The sequence below is a fragment of the Dreissena polymorpha genome, chromosome 1, assembly GCF_020536995.1.
Source record: "Dreissena polymorpha isolate Duluth1 chromosome 1, UMN_Dpol_1.0, whole genome shotgun sequence".
Classification (NCBI taxonomy): Eukaryota; Metazoa; Mollusca; class Bivalvia; order Myida; family Dreissenidae; genus Dreissena; species Dreissena polymorpha.
The window spans coordinates 4374129-4382725 of NC_068355.1; positions in this window are offsets into that span (position 1 = coordinate 4374129).

An 8597-nucleotide genomic window follows, 5' to 3' on the forward strand; every position below is an offset into this window, starting at 1 on the left:
TTCAATACATTTTATCTTGGTTTAAGGAGCAATTTTCGAGCCGCGATCTTGATTCTGGTAGCCATTTTGGACGCCATTTTCATTTTAGTTTATGTGTTTATATAACACACTTTAGCACTTCTTTATGCATATTTACCATGTAAAACTATATAAAAAGTTCATTACAATACATAAAATAATGCATATTTATATTTTTAAACAAAAAAGACTGAAAATTGCCGCCATCCTGGACGCCATCTTGAATGTTTCAAAACCCTCAAAGATACCAGCCCGTCATCATTTGGATTCTTCATCAGTAACATGTCCCCTAACAAAAACACTTTAACATTTACTATACACCTCAATGTCGGGTTAAGTGAAAAATGGCCACTTTTCTCCCGGACTATCAGTAGTACTATTTGCTCACAAATATCATAACTAAAAGGAAAATTTGCGATTCTGAAACAACTTATTTTTAATTTTGTCAATTTACCAAAACGTGAAAAGACCCCTTTAAAAACTTATGATTTTGATGCTGTTTTACAACCATCGCATTTGTCCATTACTCTCCTGATCAGTTATCTAACAATTCGTGCATGGGGTCTATATCAAACTTTCTTTTTTCTAATTTAGCCATAAAGATTTAATACACAATTTCTCTAGAGCAGTCTCAGAAAACAGACAATGTTACAATAAAATTGAATAGATGTTCGAAGAAAAAAATGGAACGTGCGAGTGAAAAAACTTATTTTGATTCATATATCGATATAATCACAGGCGACAAGCAAGCGCTGAATAACAAATATATATAATTTTGCCATAATAATTGGACATTTGTCATTTACTCTTTACCACCAACACATTTGCCTATTGCCAATCGTCATAAAGTGCAATAATTCGGACAAGGTTTTATAACCAGCAGAAGAATACATTTTATTTTATAGCAAAATAGTTTATAGTAAAATCTGTAAAAATACTAGAATTGCGACACATGAAGGGTGGTTTCGATGGCTGGAATGAGTGGAGACATCGTTAGTGGTTGGCCAAACACTCGATAACCTATAATATCGTATCATGAGTAAAACGACTGCCAAGTATCAAGTTGTGGACAAAGTGGTCTATTGGTAAAATGCTGGTCAAGAAATAAGACGGTCCCCGAATCGAATCTCGATTAGAACACTTGATGTGTTTTTTAGCACACAATGATTATACGCTTGGTCCTCTTCACAAAAGTGTATAAATGGATACATGTGAGGGAAATACGCCAATGTGCCTCGGCTGCGTACTGCTCCGAATGTAAAGGAAGACTATATCCCAGTGATCAGCGGTTCATGTGGAAGTCGCTTGAAGATGCACACGTCATCATAAAAGACTCTAGATCCGAACATTTAACCTTTAAGGAATCTCATCAAGGTCATTCTATCTTTAGGCCACGACTTTTATATTTCTTGGTTTACAAAACCGCCGACCCTAATTTTTGGAAAATGGGAAAAAAAATAAAATCGGAAAATCGTCTTTTTTTTAAATATTTTATTCCCGACCGCACTGCAAAACGAGCGAAACGAGAAAAAAAACGATCCGGTTTGAGTACGGTTGCGAATAAAATCAAGTAAGTACAATCAACCATTGGTTCACATATATTGCAGAGATCGGGATATTTTTCAATGTGACACATTATGTACCAGTCCTTTTATGGGCACTTCTCAAAATTTATTTCGGGTAAAAATTACAGACAATAAGAAAATCAGCGTCAGTCAAATGTCGACCCCATCAAAATTTATTTCCGTGTCTGTGACGCAACTATATTGTTTAACATGTTAATTATATTAAACAAACCCGATAGTATTTGATAATTAGTATAAATAATCCAATAAAACACTGCCATTATTTACGATATATGTGTTTAGGAATTTTGTAAACACGTCCGCCATAGTTTATAGGAACTGTACAGAAAGTTTGGAAATCGGAACAAATCGGTATATCTCGGAAAATCATTGATAAATGTATTTGTCGTTTCAATGCTTAGGGCCGAGTAATTTCGGCAAATCGGAACTCAACTTGTGTAAAACACTAGCTCAATTAACCGTTAAACTCCGCCTCCGTTCTCTGCAAAAGATTCGAAGGCGGAGCTATGCACGTGCTTTTATTAAATTGGAGGATTGCAATTGAGAAACAAACACACGATTGGTTCGGCATGTTGATTGCTAGACAAAGGAAGCCAATTTTTTCGGCGCGAAATTTGTCGCTTAATTGCTTCCGACAGAAAGCGGCTTTCCTTTGATGACGTCAAACTGTCAATTCACACACACTGCACATTTTCGGAAGACTTTAACTGACTCCTTGTTTACAATTCCAGTAAAAAAAACACTTGCTAACATTAAACTTTGGATTAAATTATCAAAATAAAGCAAAAGCGAAGTTGACAAATATGATTGAATTAATTCGCGTCAGTTCAAATAAGACGTTTTGCGTTGTAAATCAACGAGTTTTCATGACAACAACAACTTTGACAAACATTACCGCGACGACGCATGGATCGATCTACCTCGATTTTTTTTTCATGTACGATCTCATAAGTCGAGTAAGAGCAAACACATACCGGGTAATTTGTGTATGAGTAGTTTATCTTATATAAGATTTATGCAACGGGCATCGCATTGCGTAATGGTGCGCATCCAATTTTGGAAATGAAGCGCAGTTTTTCGTTTTAATGGGAGAAGAACGCATGTCATGTAATGGAGTGTTTAAAATTGCCTGATGTTACATAAGGTGCTGTTAGGACTCATTTCATTTGAAGATATAGATGTGTTTCATTGCATAATTTGATTTTTTGTCTCTGTGTTAAGGTTATAAAAGATATGTTGTCTTTGTTCTGATGTTATTAGTATTAACTTTTTTTTCCAATGATGTTTTTTTTTTTTTTTTTTTTTTTCGACCGCCCGATGGACCATTTTCAAAATAATTTTTGTAAACCAATAAAAAAAAAGTCGTGGCCTTATATTAATACTAAATATCAATGAAATCGGGTAGGTGCTTTTGATTTTTTTAAAGAAATAAAATATACATATTAATTTAGCGGTGGAAACTGAATGTGGGCTACCAAAATACAATTTGCTGCAAAGAATATTTGAAAAAGAATTAACACAGTTCAAAGCAACTTCATAGGAAGTTATCAGGAGTTTGATTTTGGTTGAAGTGGAGAGTGCGAATACTTCATAACTGGAACAAAAATGCTTTTGACGAGAACACGAGAAGATGTAGAAAGGGACAAATGAGTCGCGTTCTGAGAAAACTGGGCATAATGCATGTGCGTAAAGTGTCGTCCCAGATAAGCCTGTGCAGTCCGCACAGGCTAATCGGGGACGACACTTTCCGCTTTTATGACATTTATCGTTTAAATGAAGTCTCTTCTTAGCAAAAATCCAATTTAGGCGGAAAGTGTCGTCCCTGATTAGCCTGTGCGGACTGCACAGGCTAATCTGGGACGACACTTTACGCACATGCATTATGCCCAGTTTTCTCAGAACGCGACTCAAATGATACAGTGTAAAACAATTCTTTCCAATACATGTGGTCTGTGTGTGAGGCTGAGAACTAAACCAAGAGGTGTTTGGATTTGTTCCGAGTAAAGAAAATCACATTAATTTGATAACCGATTCTGTATTTGGTGATTGTTACCATGTTTCTCGGAGATTTTACTATGCATGTCGATATTTCAATGTGGGCTATTAAAAAACAATTGACAATACTAAAAATGAATAATGTTGATTGACTCTGAAAAAAAATCGAATTAATAATTTTATAATTATTGTTAAACCTACTTATTTTAATTTGATTTTATCGAAAGCCTTAAGTTATTGAAATACTTAAGTTTCCTGGGTGGACTATATACATATGGAAAGCTCCCACATAGGGATTGAACCAGGGACTTCGTGATCGCTGCGCGTACATTATAGACACTACGCCACCGCAACCTTTGTTTTGAATATAATTTACCAGACCATATCATATTATGTTTTCGTTAAAATGTTGTTGCTATAGCATTTGATGTAAGTATTCAGCCACATGATTCTTGTGGCATTATTCACAAAGAATCTTAACCCTTAAAGCGCTGGAGCTGAATTTTAAAGGCCTTTGCAAACAGTTTGGATCCAGATGAGACGCCACAGAACGTGGCGTCTCATCTGGATCCAAACTGTTTGCTATTCTGATAGTATTCTTTGAAAAAAAGTGAAGAAAATGCTAATTTTAGAAATTCAGCAGACGACATTTTAGCAGAAGACAAATTTCCCAGCATGCAAAGGGTTAAGTAGAAATTTAATCTACAATGACAATATGATCATTCATCAACTGTTACATGAGTAAAGAACAAAAAACACACATCGATGGATATTTTGGCGTTTACTATATTGTTGAATAAAGTGAGAGATAACTTTTGAATATCATCATCATATTTATTTTTCAAAATGCCAAACATATGTGAAATCTGCTAACAGTCATTTAAAGAAGTACATAATTCAACTTAACATGTCATACACATAAATCAAGGATCAAATATAACACGATTGAACAAACCTTACTCTATATTTTGCCTATGTTAAAGTTTAAACACAAGTCAAAAGTGCATATATTTACAAAACTTTTATTAAATGATAAAATGCCGCTCACCTTCCGGTCATGTCGGCAAAAGGTGATTAGCGTTTATATCGTATTATATTCGCTCTATATCTCGACGCTGAGAAAGTTTTAAGCCGGTTAGAATTTTAAGGTCTCGCTAAGAAAATTCGCAACGAGTAAAGTCGAGATAAAGAACGAATATAAATACGAAATAAACGCTAATCAACATATTCTTTGTCACGTGATTACCCTTTCTGGGCATGTACAGATTAATTCAATATACACATTGGAAAGGAACAACATTGGTCACCCTCTAATATCGTCGTTGCTTGCTGGTTTAAGATCAGATCTGTCGATATTGACTAGCCATTTTTCTCTTCGGGCCTGTGAGGTCTATAGCTGATAGGTACGGAAAATTACCCAGCTCAACGAAAATAAAATACGAAATAAACGCTAATCAATTTGAAAGAAACCAAAATCAAGAATAATGTACTAAGAGGCGGTTAACCAGAAAACACTGACATCTTTGGAAGATGCCAACGGTCGATACTTTATAAAACACTGGTGTTTTGAAAGTTTTCAGAGTACATGACAGATCACGCCATCACAAATCATATACATAGTGGTTAACCCTTATATTGAAGATGATAAAAAGTTGTTCATAATTGCCCCTGACATATGGGAAGATCTCGGAAAGGGATTGATGAGAGAAGAGGCAACGAAAAAGTTTCATTTTTTTTTACAATTGACGTACACTGATTTGGCAATGAGACTAGATGCATTTTAAACTTTACTTTTATCTACAACAAATGCCATAGTTTAATTAAGAAATAATTCGTGTACGTTATAGTTTGTTGTCGAATAACCCATGGCCGGAAGTTCTTCTTTGTTTATATGAACTTTGGCACGTTCCGTGTTCGAATACTAATTAAAATAAATTATAAGTTGTCTTTTATCTTTTAAATTCCCTCGTATACATCGCCGAGAATTTAGAGAATTGTTCTGTCCCAATTGTTTATTTCTTGATGCTGATATGCGGCTGAAGATCTTGATTGTTGAATGCCATGTCACCGTTATCGTGGTAAATAAACAAAGAGAAGTTTGGATAATTATTGTTATTGTTGGCACTGCTGAAACTAATAGTGTACGGTTGATCTGCGTGGGTTACACTTTGTCTGTACAATGGCCGGTGTGCCAAATCATGATAAAAACGATTTAATTTATTGAGCTGTGATGTGATAATATGTTAAATTTATTTGAAATTAAAAATGTAGTCCCGACCTTACTCACAACAGATATTGGGAATTACTTCCCATAAAATTTGAATAATTCATATTTCATCTATAACACATATTTGCTTGTTTTTTTTCGGTGATTAAAGATAAATAGTTTAAAAAACATTTATTTTTTTTAATTTTAATGTCAGATATATTCTGAAATTAAATAAGAAAACACATTTTTATGACAAAATGGTCGCTTAGAAAATATAATATCTCGAGGATTGTTTCGAATATCTATTTCAATGAACTTAAGGTTAAAAAATATAACAGGAAACACATTTATTTTCATTTACATTTCAATGATCCCAAACTATATTGATCCGAATTGAAGCAAGACAGTTGTTTTTTTGGCAATTTATATTCCCGTTTCTTTTGTAAATAATCTATTGGACAAAAATTAAATGGCAATTATCTCGACGATTTATGTGTATTTAGCTGTTGGCTCAAAGCATAATGGCTGTAATAATTTCGTGTTTAAGTTAGAATTCAAGCAGTTATCCGATGATTATCAAACGCTTCATAACACTTCGTGTACTAGTAGAGTACCTTAAATACATATTGCGACCTATTTTCTGTTGTAGTCATGGTCTCAATCTTATTGAAGCTGTGGAACTGTTTTCTTTACAGTCGCATACCATGGGATATTGTTTTTTAGTAATGATTTTCGAAAACAAGTGCTCTCCTAAAATATTGGAACCGAGGCCATGGCCCCTGCGACCATGCGCATACGCGTCTGCGATAATTGCTGTTACTATTTTCACAGTTTTAAACACTGAACAGCAAACAGTTACTATTTTTACTGTTTAAACACGGAAAAGCAAGCACGCCTCGGGAACAATAGCGGGGTGGACAAAGACTATTTCTCTGATAATGTGGCTCAAATCATAAAATATATCATACCAATTTAAAGTTGGTCTTTGTTTTCATTTCTTTGTAATATTTTGGTACTTTATATTTGTGTGTACAATTAACAACCTTATATTCACGAACGACGACCCAGTTTCGATCTAGTATCGATAATGTAAGAAAGACGTTACTGAAAAGACTCCCAGTCGTGAGGTCAGAATACATTAATATCAAGTTCTTTCATGGATATTATCGTTAATTATACACGTTCCCATGCTATACGTCATAGGTAATCAATAATCAATTCAAATGCAGACTCGCCAATTTGAAGAATAAAAACAAAGTTATTAATGTTACATTGTTCAATGGTTGTCTTAGATGTTAAATATTTGAATATAAATCTTGTTGGTGTGTAAATTTAAGTACAGAAGAAATTGTTATTAACCTATACAACACTTTTGGGGTGTGGACGATTTTCATCCTTATTGTATTTAATGGCCGAAGGTGGTAGGCAATAAAATCCATGTCAGTTTCTGTTAATGAGTAAGGCAAAAAGAAGCTGACAATTTTTATTTCCTTAAAAAAATAATTATGCCTGTTTGAGTCTTACACCTAAACATCAGAAATCCGGGTAAGGTAACATGGTAAGAATATAATCGATGCATACTCGTATAATATTTAAAAATCTTAGTAATTGGTTTGTATTAGATTTACAAATAAGGAATATTTTCGAGTGCCAGCTCAAATACATTCTAAAAAGCCATTTTATCAATGTATTAACGATGTTTAATGAAAACAGAAGTCTTAATGCATAAGTACATACTCAAAGAGTGGATCTAAAACATATGCAAACATATGATCAAACCGACAATTATTTTTAGAAATTAGAAAAAAAATAAAACGTTAATGAATAAGCAATTAAGCGTTTACAACAAAAACACTGTTCCGAAAATGAATATTATCTGTAATGTATTTTTATTTGCAACGGAACTCACATTCTATTCTTTCCCAGTTTTGAGAATAAATGTATGCATTGTATACTTAAGGATAAAATCAACAGACATGTAGGGTATCTATTACGTTTCGATAACGTTGATAGCATCTCCGACACCAGCAACGAATGTGTATAAACAAACCCAACAGATAAATAGAATTGCATAAACACACCGGAATATTTTCAATTTTGGAGGGCTAATGCAAACGTTTGAAGGCAGCTATGTAACTATAGCTGTCGCTCTTTAAAGTGTAAATGCTTTGCAGGGTAACAATGAGCAATGTTATAGATTTATCCAATTTCAAAAGACAAATTACAAACGTAATAGACAAATTATACATTGCTTGTAGCTCCAGACACATAACTGAAAAAGTATTTTGCGGATTTTTTTTCTGTGTTTGATCGAAAAACAATTCAACGAAAAAACCTCTTTTATAATCACGAGTTATATAAATATTCGATCATTCACCTATCGCAAGCCATCTTCTTTCATCGTATGCGTTACTACAATAAATAAGCAAACATACGCGAGTAAAACTACAGGTCACACGATTTTGTTATTTGTATCATAGACTGATAGTAAATCGATGTTTGTTGATATTCTGCGCAAATTAGTTTTTTACAAGTTGCATATGCTGCATTCAATATTATGTGTACATTTTGTATGAAAATACATTTGTGTGAAAAAACAAACATACACACAAACAACAAAAAGATTAACAAGATTATCAATGCATTATTTACGCATTATACAGACCGTCGTCATTAAAATTGAATAAGATTATGTATACCAACCTGACTTGTTTATAAACAAGTATATACAAATTTCGAGCTGTGTTTATTTCTGAACACAACAAAATGCTTAAAATGACATTGCTATT